At 45.4% G+C, this 14,747-nt stretch overlaps 1 protein-coding gene and 1 pseudogene across 4 annotated transcripts in view; one reads left to right on the forward strand and one right to left on the reverse strand.

Moving 5' to 3' along the window:
• Positions 1 to 14,747, forward strand: part of PALM2AKAP2 (PALM2 and AKAP2 fusion) — a 611,547-nt gene that overhangs the window by 22,444 nt on the left and 574,356 nt on the right. The gene's annotated exons all lie outside the window — the stretch shown is intronic.
• Positions 9,449 to 10,753, reverse strand: LOC101277425 (splicing factor 45-like; annotated as a pseudogene).

Genomic DNA, 14,747 nt, shown 5'->3' on the forward strand with positions numbered 1-14,747 from the left:
CAGAGAAATGTATTTGGTATAAAGACAGAATGTTTGCCTTCGCTTCTCCTAGGCACGTTTTGCTTTTCGTACACTGTGAGAATTAGATCTATAGCCATTTGCTAATTCCTCTAATCCAAAAGGATAACAAAATTTCTCTTATCTCCCCAAATGGGACAAATGACTATAATCTGGACTAGATCCCTAGGTTAAGCTTCCAAAGTGTCAGGAATACTGGATCACTATTTCCCTAGTGTTTACGTTTCAAAAGGGATGAAGCCCGAACCTTGGAGCCATCTCTTGGTAAAAGCCTGAGACACGTACCGGGCTTAGCTGGCCCCTGGAGAGAGATTTTTACATTCCAAAAGGTCAGAGTGAGCATCCAGGATCCTTCCTATCTCTTCTCCAAAGGGCAAAGGTTTTTCTCTCTCCTTCCCAGAGAGGAGGGAGGTGGCTGCCTCTCTCCTGTATACAAATGGAGGAAATACTTTTTTCCATCCCTTGTCTATGGAATGAAACCTGCCACTCACAAGAGAATTTTTATCAGCCCTCACAGCATTACCTGTGGGTCTAGGAGTCAGGGACTGACACTGCACTTTACTCTGACTGTTGATCTGGTTACATCAATAAAGAACTCTTTTCTCTGACCCAAGTGCTCATGCTTCTGCAGCATATATATATATACATATATATACATATATATATATACACACACACATATATATATGTATGTATGTGTATATATATATATATATGTGTGTGTATATATATATATATATAAAACAAAAACTGTGCAAGTGGGAAAACATTCCAGACCCTTCACAGTTTTGACACAGCATCCTGCCAGCACTGGGAATGTTCATTCTTTTTCACCTTTGCCAATCTAATGGGTGAAAACTGTCTTCTCACAGTCTTCTATTTTCCCTTCTATCGGTGAAATTGAACATATTCCATTTTAGACATTTCCGTTACCTCGCGTGTGCATCTGTGTGAGAATTGCCTTTTCATAAATTCTGCCCTTTTCCCAAAGTTTTCCTTGAAATCTTTCTTATCAGTTTGTATGGGCTGTTTTTATGGTAATAGAATAGCTCTGAATATAGGCTGACAGTGGCTCTCCAGCAAACGTTTTGCAAATACTTTTTCTTTCAGTCAACCTTTCAGCACGATATTTGTCCTCATCCTGCAATTCTTCCTGCATGCTTCGTCTGCTTTCTGTGTGCTGTCTAACAGGAAGAGGGTCCTTAATGCCTGCTACTTGCAGGTCCAAATGCTAAAGCGAGTGCCAACCTCTTAGTTGGTGAGACAGGGGCTAGAGTCACATGGAGAGAGGGTCCTTCCTGAGGGGCTTACTGTAGGGAGGATGTGTCCATTGAAAACCTCCTGTCTGACCCTGAGTCTGATATGGAGGAGGAAACCTGGAGAAAAAGACACAGTTTCTCTGCTAGAGACGCTACTCCCGAAAAGGGAGATCATGGTGGGGATGTCCCAACAGCTGGTCACTGCAGCTTGGGGCTTGGGATGCACACTCCACCCTGGGTTAGGAAGAACTTTGGCATCCTGACTCCTACTTTATCACGGGTCACCGGGCAGGCAGGCAGAGCCTGCCCCCTCTCCTCACTCCCCTGGAGCCAGGGGGTAGGTGCCCAGAAGAGCAAGCTGAGCAGGACCCACAGCCAGTGGTGCCAGCAGGCTGCGTTTGGACCAGAAATGAACAGGATGCGAAATGGGGCTGAAACCGCTGAGGCAGAGACCGGGGGAGCGGGGCCCAGTCGCCATGCTGGATGCTGAGAGCGGGAGATGGACGACGACGAGGCCCTGGGTATCCTTGGGGAGTGTGGTTCGAAAGATGGAGGAGGCACAGCCGAAACGCCACTCGGGGCCAACAGGCAGCCTGCCGGGCACATTCCTTCAGTAAAGTTTCTTTCTAAAAAGAAACCACATGGCAGCTGATCAGAGGTTGAGGTTTCTTTTCCAGATGTAAGCGCTGAGTGTACAGAAGTCAAGAGGAACCCGGGGCTTTATGAAACATGGATATTCCTCGCCCTTATTAAAACTTCCAGAAGCTAGTAAAGACCCAGTTTCTAGGGACAATTGGCCGGGACGCAGCTTGGGGTCCAGGAGGGCACGCCGACTCCCGAGAAACGTCGGCAACATCCATGGTGAGGCTGAGGGAATCTGCCGCTTGCCTGGGCTGTGGCTGGGGACTCGCCCACTGCCATTTTCCTGTCGGACCGCCAGTACACGTGTGGGGAGGCCTGGCTGCACGGTCTCCGAAATCTCATTCTTTCCATGTGTCTCGTTGGCGAGGTTTCCTGCCACCCTCCTGGAGACTGGACAGAGCTGGCAGCAAGAAAAGAAAGACAAGTCAGGGTCATGCTGCTCTAAAGAGGCATTTGGGGTTATTTTCATGAAGGGATGGGGTAGCCGTGAGGGTGGTGGGCCGGGCAGTAACTTTGCCTCTTGCCCAGATGTATAAATGGGAAGCATCAGACTACAGGCTGTCCAGCAGAACTTGCCATGAGGGTGGAAACAGTCCATATTTGCACTCTCAGATAGGCACACGTGGCTAGTGGGCAACTGGAGTGTGACTATTAGAACTGAGAAAGTGGATTTTTAAGTTTACTTGATTCTAATTAAAACTTGAACATAAGTAGCTAGCGTAGTGGCTAGTGGCTATCCTATCGGACGGCTCAGCACTAGAGCATGGGGGTCAGGAGTCTGGGCTCTAGAATGAGACAGAGAATCTTGTTTCCCTCACTTCCTAGCCCTGTGAACTTGGAGAAGCAACTTAACCTCTTGGTGCTTCCCTCTCCTTTTATCTAAGTTGAGGCTGGTGGTACCAACCTCTCAGCCTTAATGGGGGTGTTGACTATTCAAATACGGAAACACTAAACAAACACGTTCAAATAATTGTCACAGTCCTGAGAATCCACACCTGTCAGTCGAGGTGGAGCTGCCAGGAATTTTCAGGTAACGTAGGAGGCAGAAAGGGAAGGGATGCTTTCTGAGAAATGGGCTTGGAGAGAGTTCAGTTAATGAACTTCTATCTCTGGTGCTTCAGGGTTCCTGGCTGGTGAAGCGTGTTTCAAGAGGCTTTCCTGGGAGGTGACAAACTTAGGACGCTCCCCTCTGGGTGGGCTTTGTGTCTGAGAGTCGTCTCCAGGGCCAAGTCCTGAGCTGCTCAAGACTTTGACACATTCTAATGAGACCCCGGGGGGCAGCAGGAGTGGAGTGGTGTTGGAATCCATGTCCAGAGAGTCTTACTTGAGAGAAAGGAGAGGTGATACCAGAGGCTGGGGAAACTTTTTCCCAAGCTTGTAGTGTTGTCCTCAGGACCGGAAGGAGAAGTCAATCCAGACAACTTGCCTTTGGTCTAAAGCTACCCTAAGGCATCGGTGATGGTACTAGTCTAGGAAGCGGGTAGGTACAGAGGAGCCAAAAGCCTGGGAAGATGGCAAGGTCAGTCCCATTTTCCTGTCTTTTGCTGGGAACTTTTTCTTTTTTATTAGTTTAAAAAATTTTTGTTTTTAATTAATTAATTTACTTATTTTTGGCTGCTTTGTGTCTTTGTTGCTGTGCACAGGCTTTCTCTAGATGCAGAGAGCAGGGGCTACTCTTTGCGGTGGCTTCTCATTGCGGCGGCTTCTCTTGTTGCGGAACACGGGCTCCAGGTGCGCGGGCTTCAGTAGTTGTGGCACGTGGGCTCTAGAGTGCAGGCTCAGTAGTTGTGGCGCACGGGCTTAGTTGCTCCACGGCATGTGGGAATCTTCCCGGACCAGGGCTCGAACCTGTGTTCCCTGCACTGGCAGGCAGGTTCTTAACCACTGCGCCACCGGCGAAATCCTTTGCAGGGAACCTAGAAGCAAACTTCCAGCCTGGCTTATCAAGGAAAGTTTCAGGGTGAGGACAGGATTTCACAGCTAAGTGTTTTCTTAAATTCCACAAGTCAACTCCACCCCTTTGCCTGCAGGTGACCTTTAGTGTGTTCCTAAGGGCTGGGAGCTGTGTTAGGCCTTGGTGACTGGGTGACACAATGATGTCACTTGCCTTCTGTAATGTTGTGATTTATAATAAGAAATATATACTTGGTCTTCTTCCTCAAAGCTGTCTCTGGCACAGAGCTCCCCATACCCTTGGAATTTCCTAATTGGTGAGAGCAATGAAGATGTCTTTTGTTATGTTAATGAGGCAACCTTTGGAAAGCTTCTAAGGGTGGGGATTGGTCGCCAACCACCTGGTTGGAACTCAGTCCACACCCCACCCCCATCGGCCTACGAAGCCTCCATAAAACCCCTAAGGATGGGGTTCAGAAAGCTTCTGGGTTGGTGATTTGGGGAGAGTGGTGCACTTGGGGAGAGCAGGAAGCTCCGAGCCCTTTCCCCCCACCTTGTACTATGCGTCTCTTCCATCTGGCTGTTCCTGAGTTATATCCTTTTATAATAAACCAGTTGTCTAGTAAGTAAAATGTTCCTCTGAGTTATGTGAGCTACTCTAGCAAATTAATCAAACCCAAGGAGGGGCTGTGGGAAGCTCCCATCTATAGCTGGTCAGTCAGAAGCACAGGTGACAACCTGGACTTGTGATTGGTGTCTCAGGTGGGGAAGTGGGGGGTTAGTCTTGTAGGACTGAGCCCTTAACCTGTGGGATCCGATGCCATCTCCGGGTCGATAGTGTCAGCGTTGAGTTGAATTGTAGAACACTTAGCTGGTGCCAGACAGTTGCCTGGTGTAGGGAAAAAACCCACATGTTGGAACTGGGTGACAGAGTTGGACCTCCTAACTGGACTCCTGCTTCCAAGCCCCTCCATCGCCTCTCTGTCCAGCACACCTTGTGAGTTTGGTCTTCCCGGCAGCCCATTTCCCTCACGGTGCAGCCCTGTTCCTTACTACCTCCTCTCACTCCCACTCTAGGCCCACTCTGCTCTCCTGCTCAGTTCCCACAGGGTCCTCAGCTACATCTCATGCCTCTAGCCTCTCGCCTTTGGTCCTCATTCAGTATAATCTTCCATCTGTTCTCTGCCAGGAATGTCCTTCTTATCCAAATCCTGCCCATTGGCTTAAGGCTCTCTGCTCCTGAAATCTCTTCTACTGCCCTCGCTCCCATCCCCTCTCCTTACGTGGACTTTCTCAGCGCTTACATTTTGACCCTACACCGATCAGTAGGGCATTTGGTTCTGAATAAGGGAGTACCTCATTTGTCTCGCTGTCATAAAATCCTGCTCCTCCGGGCTTCCCTGGTGGCGCAGTGGTTGAGAGTCCGCCTGCCGATGCAGGGAACGCGGGTTCGTGCCCTGGGCCGGGAAGATCCCACATGCCGCGGAGCGGCTGGGCCTGTGAGCCATGGCCGCTGAGCCTGCGCGTCCGGAGCCTGTGCTCCGCAACAGGAGAGGCCACAACAGCGAGAGGCCCACGTACCGCAAAAAACAAAACAAAACAAAACAAAATCCTGCTTCTCCACTACCCACTCCACGCTCCCACCAACTCTAGCCTCCTGGAAGGGCTCTGGGACCCTGTGGAATGGGTGCAGCCTCTTCTCAGGAAAGAGCTTAAGACTTTTCTCCCACATGCTCATACAAACACCCCAGAGAAGCCCCCAAGATATATGCGGGGGGACGGGGAATCGGAGCACAGTCAGAGTTGAGGCAGGAGGCTCCGAAAGCCCCCGTCTGCCTCGCTAGATCCTCAGCAGGACTCTACAGGGCATTAAGCCCAGGTGATGCCATCAGGATCAAAGCCCAGTTGCAATACCTGGCAAACAGGGTCATTACTGTCATGCATCAGGATGCCAAAGATGGATCAGAAATGGCAATGTGGGGCTTCCCTGGTGGCGCAGTGGTTGAGAATCTGCCTGCTAATGCAGGGGACACGGGTTCGAGCCCTGGTCTGGGAGGATCCCACATTCCGCGGAGTGGCTAGGCCCGTGAGCCACAGCTGCTGAGCCTGCGCGTCTGGAGCCTGTGCTCCACAACAAGAGAGGCCGTGATGGTGAGAGGCCCCCGCACCGCGATGAGGAGTGGCCCCCGCTTGCCACAACTAGAGAAAGCCCTCGCACAGAGGCGAAGACCCAACACAGCAAAAATAAATTAATTAATTAATAAACTCCTACCCCCAACATCTTCTTTTAAAAAAATAAATAAAATACTTTAAAAAAATGGCAATGTGCTTCAACTGAATGACTAGTTTCCTCTGTTCTCTGGTAGTAACTTACTACCAGGTTAAGCTGTTTCTTGAGACGCTCTTGGACCTGAAGGTTAGGACCACATTGTCAACTCAGAGGATACTTGACTGTCTGTGTATTAATAGCAGAGTATGTGTCTCAGTTGTCAAAATGTTGTACCCACAGCATAAGGGCTACGAGGAAAGGTTCCCCTCTGATTTATAATTAATGTCTCAAGGTAGTGGTGGGAATAATAATTAGAACAACAGACCTGGGTTCAAATCTTTCTGCTATTAGACTCAAAGTCTAAAAGCCTCAGTTTCCTTATCTGTGAAATGGGGATAATAATGGTAACTACCTTATAGAATGTTGTGGGGATTAAGTGAAATCATGCATTTCAAACACTTAGCGCAGTTCCTGGGACAATGTAAGTGTTCAATAAGTGTTAGCCATGATTGATATTATGTGAAGAGTCCTGTCATAAGATAAATCTGTAGTAACAGAAGACAGACATTTTTTAGGTTTTAGTAGTAAGTACATGAAGGATACCTGGGTAGAAGTCTGTGAAGTTTTGGCTTTCTTGCTACCGCAGAAGTGAAGTGAGCCAAGGACACTGGTGGAATGTGACCCAGGGGTCTTGCTTTAGGACAGATGACCTGAGCATCACTTCTGGTTGCCCAAGTTTTGAGTTGCCTCTTGATGCTAATGGCATTGTGATGAGCTAAGCGTACACCGATGAAGTAAATAGTAATTGGGGTTGAGCACCTGTGGCTCATCAGCTCCCCCTAGAGGAAGGAGTGGGGTGGTGCTGGAAGGGGTTGCCAGGGGCCACTTGCTGATACCACATGGGCCGAGTGTGAGCTCTGGATCAGGGACATCTTGGATCTGGAGTTTGAAAGCCTCTTGCGCATGTACCTGCCTGTAATCTCTCTTCCAGGCGTGGTGAGACTTGTGAAAATAAACCCCAGCCCCTAGTCTGTCCTGCTTGCCGTGCCAGGGCGGGAAGAACACTCTGGATTGGGGGATAGTGGTAGTTGTTGCTCCGGGGGCTTCTGTGAGGGGGCTTAGGTCGCCGGTGAGCGTGGCCGTCTGCTGCCCTGTTGCACGCCCTGCCCTTTGCTGCTTCTAAAGAGGGCAAAGCCTGCCTGTGTGGGTGGGAAAGGTATTATTACTGGGGCTGTTGTGGTTATTGCTGCCACCACCACCAGTTACACAGGTGGAAAAGGGTATTGGTTGGGTCAGAAAACTGTCATCGAGTACTTAGATTCCTCTACTTAGATCAGAGAAGGAAAGAGAAAAGAAAAAAGACACTAATGGATCCTAAGAGACCAGAATGAACACTGAAGTGCATTTTGTCAGAAACAAAGGCCAGAGAAGGCAGTGAGATGTCCAGGGCTGCCATCTTCCTGGCAAGATACAACCCTTCCCCTGACCCCTAAGGCCATTTTTGGTGGCCGACTACGTGGTAGAGATCCTGCAGGTGCGGTCTGCACATTGTCCTGTGTAATCCTTGGGACAAACCCACGATGAAGGGGTCATTGTACCTCTTTTACAGTTAAGGCAAAGGAGCCTCAAAGACCTTAAGAGATTTGTCCGCTTTGATAGAGCTAGCAAATGGGAGAGTGAAATTTGAACTTGGTTCTGACTAGATCTAAAGTTTTCCAATTCATAACTTGGATGTTGCTTCCCAGGGCTCCATTTTCCTTCTCAGTAAAATGGGGGCGTGAAACTGGTTCTAAGGCCATCCTTCTAACGCCAGTGACCACAGGTGGCCATCAATAATTGAAAAAGGGAAAGTATAGGAAAGAATCCGGTTTGGTGAAACAGCAGTTCTGTCTGAGTAGAGTGATCCAGTCAAGAGGTGTGTCCCAGGGGCTGGCAGGGGGCACAGGCAACTTTGGGAGGAGAGTTCTGAGAAGGTAGGGATTGAGACACATAGAGTCTGTCTTCCTCAGGCCATTTGGGTCCCCTGGGAAGGACATTAAAGATGCTGTCCTTTCTTTTGCCACTCTGCCCTTTCTCCTAGCCATGAACCCTGGGCTCTCGCTCTTTCTTCCTCCCTAGGAAACAGGTGGGCCTGTCTACCTAGCTTTGGGCCACCAGACTGGACTCTCAGCTCTCAAAACTATGTTTTCCTTACCACTGGTTGCTTCTCCTTTTATGCCTCTTCACCACAGGCCCAGCATCAGCACTGGGGGGGTTCCTGGAAAAGTGGCTGGAGACTTCATCCCCTTGTCCGTGTCACCAGGCAGCTCTTGCTTCTCTGGGAACTATTGTGAATGACCCAAGTACAAAAGTGTAAATCAAAGCCTCCTGATGCTTTGAGAGCTTCACACTTTCTCTGAACTGGCAACATCAGCAGCTCTGTCTGCACCCACTGCACCAGGATGACTGTTAGGATTCAAACTGTCACCAGAGCTCCAGCAGACAGGATTCTCTGACCTCACCCATGATGCCAGAACATTCCATGGTCCAGCTCAGACTCATATCCAGCAACTGTAAGACCCTCCAAGACAGTTTCTTTTTTGCAGTAAAACCCCCCATGGATGTGCACTCATGAATCAATTTTATTAATGTATAATTTACAGATTAAAATGCATCTATTTTACCTGTGCATTTGGTGACTTTTGACGTATTTATACACCTGTATAATCAGCATCATGATCAATATAGAGAACATTTACATCATCCTAAAATGTTCCCTGTTCCCTTTCTCATTTTTCCATCCCTGGTCCTAGACATCCACTGACCTGCTTTCCGTCTTGATAGATTTGTCTTTTTTGTAGTTTCATATAAATGAAATCTTCCAGTATGTAGTCTTCTATGTCTGGCTTCCTTCACTCAGCACAAAAATGTTGAGATTCATCCATGCGCTCGCATGTATCCTAGGTCATTTTTTTTTCTTTCTTTTTTTTTTTTTTTAGTAATTTGCAGGTTTTATCAAAATGAATCAAAAAAAAAAAAAAAAAGAAAGAAAGAAAAGCAAAGGGTAACACAACCCCATATCCCAAAACTTTCTAGATATTTTAGTGCAAGAAATGCCATATCACTGAAGCACTTGAGGATTATCATGAAATCCTAGCAAAAAATGTAATCACCTCAGAAGTGGTAATAAAAAAGAGAAACAACCAGAGAGGCACACATTGTTATTTATTTATTTATGTTTTTGAATTTTATTTTATTTTTTTATACAGCAGGTTCTTATTAGTTATCTATTTTGGGTTTTTTTAAAGGATTTTTATACTATATTAAAAAACCACAAAATAAAAAAGGGATCAGTCGACATATATCTTAGAAGTCCTTCCGGAGTCTCTGTACCCACAGCCATGCAGGCTGCCTGTCGCCTTGCTCTCCGCTGCTCAGTCTGCAGCTTATTGAAGGATCGCTGGAGATGACTCAGGCTCTAGTTCTTGCAGTCACACTTGTTCTGCCAAATCCAAGACCCTGAATTTATCCAAATTGTAGAAACATGCTTTGACCACCCGTCCACCAAAATACCTCCCATTCAGATCAAAAACAGCTTTAATTGCTGATTCAACCCTCTCAAATTCTAAAAATATTCGTACTGCTTCATCATTAGGGGCACCAGGAATTTCAAATATCACACATTTTCCAACTTTGCCATATTTTTCACACTCTTCCTTGGTTTCAACTTCCAAGTCTTCATCTACCTCTCCTGCACCAACCATGTTCCTTAGTAGGACCACTTTAGTAGGACACTTATGTATTTCAGTTAATGGATTTGAATCCCACTTCCTGGTTGCATCTTTCTCAGTGGCGTCGCTCACGATGATCTTGCCTCCCCGCTTGCTGGTCTTCTCCCCTGACAGCGCTGTGCTCAAGCCCTGCTCGTGCTTCCCAAGACCCTGGCCTTCCCGGAAGCCGTACTTCTGCATGATTTTATCTGCTACTGTGCCACCCATGTTGGGGAGGAAGGAGTTGCCGGGGACGGTCGGGGATCTGGGTCTGTCTTCTTCCTCGTACACTGGGGGAGGGATAGCAGCTTTGGAAGACGGTGAGCGAGGTCTTGAATCCTCTGCATAAGGAAAGTCTCAGGGTAACTCTTTGTGTTTCTCTACAAGAGAAGTGGGTGGTGGAATGGCAGCTCCGCCCCTACTTCTCTTCTTCCTCTCTGGCTCATAATCTTCATCAGAATCTGAATCTGGTCGCCTGGAAAACCCCCTAGCTTCATGTCTGTCTTTACGCCTCTTTTCTCCCTCTTCTATTTCTGTCTTTCCAGCTCCCACTGTCTCTGTCGCTCCTCTCTTTGGCGCTTCACTACTTTCTCATAATCGTTAGGAAACATGGGATCATATTCATCAGCTAGGGGAATCAAAACTTCTCCTGCAGTGGGAACCGGATCCGTGAGGCCCGCTGCCACGTGCGGCGCGGTGTCCACAATCTGCCTCTGGTCTGAAGAGGCACCTGGCTTCGGGTCGATTACTGGGTCGAGGACTGTACTTTGTTTTGTCCTCCGGCTCTTCGCCTGAGTGATAGCTGCCTTCTTCACCTGGAGCTGAGACTACAGAAGTGTGAAGTTTTGGGACCAGGCTGCTGTTTTAGAGCCACTGGTCTCCACTCCCAGGTCATCGTACAGGGACATCTCAATTTAATGCCGGCCTGCCCGGCCGACGCTCCCAGGCCGCGGCGACGCACCGGGGCCGAGGCAACGCGGACTCGACGGGCTGGGCGCTGGGTGTCAGCCCCAGACGGCCGGACCTCTCCGGCGCCAACCCCTACGCTGAGTCCGCGGGGCCCCCGGCGGCGCCGTCATTTTTTTTTTTATTTTAATTGAGGTATAGTTGATGTACAATGTATGTAAGTTACAGGTGTATAACATAATGTTTCATAATTTTTAAAGGTTATACGCCACTTACAGTTATTATAAAATATTGGCTCTATTCCCTGTATGTACAATATGTCCCGGTAGCTTATTTCTTTTATACGCAGTAGTTTGGTACCTCTTAATCCCCTACCTATATGTTGCCCCTCCCCTCTTCCCTCTCTCCACTGGTAGCCGCTAGTTTGGTCTCTATATCTGTGAATCTCGTTTTTGTTATGTTCACTAGTTTGTTATATTTTTTTAGATTCCACATGTAAGTGGTAGCACACAGTATTTGTCTTTCTCTGTCTGATATTTCACTTAGCATAATTTCCTCCAAGTCCATCCATGTTGTTAAAGGTCATTTTTATTATTGCCGAGTAGTTTCAGTTGTAAGGATATACGTCAATTTGTTTATCCATTCCCCTGTTAATGGACAGTTGGATGGTTTCTAGTTTTTGACTACTATGAATAAAATTGCTATAACATTTACATACTAATCTTTGTGTAGACATGTGTTTTAATTTCTTTTGGGTAGCAGCCAGGAGTGGAATTGCTGAGTCTGTGGTACGTATGTGCTTAACTTTATAAGAAATTTGTGTTAGGTTTTGTCAGATACTTTTTTTTGCATCTATTGAGCAAATCATGTGGGTTTTCTTCTTTGATTGTTAATATGGTGAAATACAATAATTGAAATTCAAACGTTAAATATTCAAACACTTGATCCATGCTGATTAACCTTTTCTATACATTGCCTGACTTGATTTCTTAAAATTTTGTTACAGATTTTTGCAATCCTATTATGAAGGATGTTGGTCTCAGTTTTTCATTTCTTTGCAATGTGTTTGCCTGGTTTAGGTATCAAGATAATGTTGGTCTCATAAAATGACTTGGGAAGTGTTCTCTCTTCCTCTGTTCTCTGGTAGAATTGGTATTATTTCTTCCTTAAATGCTTGATAGAATTTATCAGTAAAGATATCTGGGTCTGGAAGTTTCTTTGTTAGAAGGTTTTAAATTACAAATTGATTTTTTTTTTTCTATTTTTTGGCCATGCCACGCAGCATGCGGGATCTTAGTTCCCCAACCAGGGGTCGAACCCATGCCCCCTGCAGTGGAAGCGAGGTGTCTTAACCATTGGACTGCCAGGGAATCCCACAAATCAGTTTTCTTTAACAGATATTGAGATACTCAGATTTCCTATTTCTTCTTGAGTCAGTTTTATTAATTTCTATCTTTCAAGACATTTGTCTATTTCATCTAAGTTGCTGAGTTTATTGGCAAACATCTTTTCACAGTCTTCTCTTATTGTCCCTTTAATGACTTTAAAGTTAGTAGTGATGTTCCCGCTATCATTTCTGCTATTGGTAATTGTGTTTTTTTTTCTTTTTAACTTGATCAGTCTGGCTAAGGGTTTGTCAAATTTGTTGATATTTTGTTTGTTTGACCATATTCTATTTCATTGATTTCTGTTTACTTTGGTGAAAGTTTAGACAATTAATCTTAGACATTTCTTGTTCTTGTCCTGTTTTATTGTTAACTTTTTAAATGTATAGAAATGTATACCGTAGGAAGTGAGAATTTCCCATAACCCATTCCCCCCGGAGGTAACTGCCTTTCTACCAATGTGCTGATCACCAAAGACATACTAAAGGACTTGACATCCCACTAATCCACCACATGCCTTTGAACATGGGTGCCTTTGCTCCTGACATTCCTTCAGAAAGGAATACTCTCCCCAACATTCTCCACCTGGTGAATTCATAGTTATTAAGGTCCATCTCAAATACCACGTCCTCCTTGAAATTTCCTTCAGTTCTTCCAATCAGAGTTCATTCTCTTCTCTGTGTACCACTGGACTCTGCATGATTGTACTATATTGATCATTGGAAGGGTAGAATTTGAATATGGTCCATTTGTTCCAAAGTCCACACTTTCGTGTGCTATGCTGCTTCCTTGGCATTTTTCTATTGGATTTTAGAGCAGTTTTCTATAATTCTTGACTTACTATACTCTTTCTGTTTGTTTGTTTTAATTGAGGTATAATTCACATTACATAAAATTCTCCTTTTTAAGGTGCACAATTATTACAGGATTTTAATCTCAAATTTCTTCATGTAAAGAATTATATTCATCTTAGTATTTCCAGTTCCTGGTACAGCACTTAACACTCAATATAAGACATTCAGTAAATGTTTCCTGAATTAAGGAAATAAGTGTTTACCATATGTTCTCTGCTGGTATTTCTCAAATTCAGTGTGCATACAAATCACCCAGGGAGACTGTTAAAATGCAGATTCTGATTTGGAAGTGGAATCTGAGATCTAAACTTCTAACAAGCTTTTTACATGATGCCTATGCTGCTGACCTGAGGACCACACTTTGTTCTATTTGTTTGTTTTTTATTTTATTTATTTATTTTTTTAATGTTTTTATTGGAGTGTAATTGCTTTACAATGGTGTGTTAGTTTCTGCTTTATAACAAAGCGAATCAGCTATACATATACATATGTTTCCATATCTCTTCCCTCTTACGTCTCCCCACCTCCCACCCTCCCTATCCCACCCCTCTAGCTGGTCACACAGCACTGAGCTGATCTCCCTGTGCTATACGGCTGCTTCCCACTAGCTATCTGTTTTACATTTGGTGGTGTATATATGTCCATGCCACTCTCTCACTTTGTCACAGCTTATGCTTCCCCCTCCCCGTGTCCTCAAGTCCGTTCTCTAGTAGGTCTGCGTCTTTATTTCTGTCTTGCCCCTAGGTTCTTCATGACCATTATTTTTTTTTTTAGATTCCATATATATGTGTTAGCATACGGTATTTGTTTTTCTCTTTCTGACTTACTTCACTCTGAATGACAGACTCTAGGTCCATCCACCTCACTACAAATAACTCAATTTTGTTTCTTTTTATGGCTGAGTAATATTCCATTGTATATATGTGCCACATCTTTTTTTTTTTTTAACATCTTTATTGGGGTATAATTGCTTTACAGTGGTGTGTTAGTTTCTGGTTTATAACAAAGTGAATCAGTTATACATATACATATGTTCCCATATCTCTTCCCTCTTGCATCTCCCTCCCTCCCACCCTCCCTATCCCACCCCTCTAGGTGGTCACAAAGCACTGAGCTGATCTCCCTGTGCTATGCGGCTGCTTCCCACTAGCTATCTACCTTACGTTTGGTGGTGTATATATGTCCATGCCTCTCTCTCGCTTTGTCACAGCTCACCCTTCCCCCTCCCCATATCCTCAAGTCCATTCTCTAGTAGGTGTGTGTCTTTATTCCCGTCTTACCCCTAGGTTCTTCATGACATTTTTTTCCCCTTAAATTCCATATATATGTGTTAGCATACAGTATTTGTCTTTCTCTTTCTGACTTACTTCACTCTGTATGACGGACTCTAGGTCTATCCACCTCATTACAAATAGCTCAATTTCGTTTCTTTTTATGGCTGAGTAATATTCCATTGTATATATGTGCCACATCTTCTTTATCCATTCATCTGTTGATGGACATTTAGGTTGCTTCCATGTCCTGGCTATTATAAATAGAGCTGCAATGAACATTTTGGTACATGACTCTTTTTGAATTATGGTTTTCTCAGGGTATATGCCTAGTAGTGGGATTGCTGGGTCATATGGTAGTTTCTATTTTTAGTTTTTTAAGGAACCTCCATACTGTTCTCCATAGTGGCTGTATCAACTTACATTCCCACCAACAGTGCAAGAGGGTTCCCTTTTCTCCACACCCTCTCCAGCATTTATTGTTTCTAGATTTTGTGATGA

Source organism: Orcinus orca, chromosome 6 (assembly GCF_937001465.1).
Source record: "Orcinus orca chromosome 6, mOrcOrc1.1, whole genome shotgun sequence".
In the NCBI taxonomy this organism is placed as follows: domain Eukaryota; kingdom Metazoa; phylum Chordata; class Mammalia; order Artiodactyla; family Delphinidae; genus Orcinus; species Orcinus orca.